Source organism: Triticum dicoccoides, chromosome 1B, assembly GCF_002162155.2.
Source record: "Triticum dicoccoides isolate Atlit2015 ecotype Zavitan chromosome 1B, WEW_v2.0, whole genome shotgun sequence".
NCBI classification, from domain to species: domain Eukaryota; kingdom Viridiplantae; phylum Streptophyta; class Magnoliopsida; order Poales; family Poaceae; genus Triticum; species Triticum dicoccoides.
The window spans coordinates 249,162,660-249,163,705 of NC_041381.1; the positions used below are offsets into that span (position 1 = coordinate 249,162,660).

General features: G+C 51.1%; 1 pseudogene; it reads left to right on the top strand.

The window, feature by feature from the left end:
- The window catches only part of LOC119350322, a 3,250-nt pseudogene extending 2,216 nt beyond the window's left edge, over nt 1–1,034 (top strand).
- The last annotated feature ends 12 nt before the right edge of the window (nt 1,035–1,046 follow it).

Here is a 1,046-nt window from a genome sequence, read left to right on the forward strand (position 1 = left end):
GGGTTCTATTTCCGGGCCGGGCAGGAGGTGAAGGCCAGAAGAAGAAGAGAAGTGCGCCTTCCCGGTAAGGAAGAGGATAAAAAGGTGCTGTCATCTATCTCGACCTGTTTCCCGAGGCGTTGGAAATGAAGACCGGCTCAGAGAATCACTGGCGTGCTTTCTCTCCCCCATCGTTTCGCCAACAAAGAAGTCATCCTTGACTTGACTATTGACCATTCCATCCCTACCGAGCCGCCTCTTCGAAGTATTTACCTCTGCCTTTCTTTTTTGAGAACATACCCTTCAAATCAAAAAGAAAAAAAGAAAGAAAAGTTCCTCGTCTGTGATTTAATCGGCCCTAAGGGAGTTTACTCGACCCATTCTCCAGTCTCCCGCACTGCTCAAGTGTGCGACTCCGTATGAGGACCTCCTTCCCTTTTGCTCTGCCCACTCTCCGTTCACACGGTTATTAAAGCGGAGGAAGGGCGGGCAGCAGGTACCACGAGCCCTCTGTCCCACACATCTATCAAGAAGCAAGTGTAGTTCACCGGTTCCACCGAATGCTCCTATCTCTCGGCAAAGATCGTGTGAGTGTGCAGTTATGCTTCGGATGCTTCGCCATGGAATAGATTGATTCAGTTCCCCTTCTTTTCCGGTGCACTCGCTTTGTATCTCCGACACACAAGGAAGGACGCGGTGGGAAGAAAGCTGCCCTAGCCTCTGTCCGGTCGATCATTCCGCTGGCATCTTGCATTCACGCCTCCGTTTGACTGCCGCTCGGGAATGTAGTTGTAGATACGTGAGTCTTAGTGGGTCGTTGGCTCCACCTCTTATCTCCTTCTACGACATGCTGTAGTCGTCGCCATATTCAATATGTCACTTAGTCATATCTGCCTCGCAGCGGGTCAGCACCTCCGAAAGAAAGGGAGGGAGGACTTCATTCAGTGACTCCGCGATCGCCCTCTAAACGATCAAAATAAGGTAAAGCTTGAAGATAAGTTTTGTACTCGATTAATTTCTCAGTCCCTCTAGTCGGGTGGGCGCCGGCCGGCCGGATCCCCCTGAAA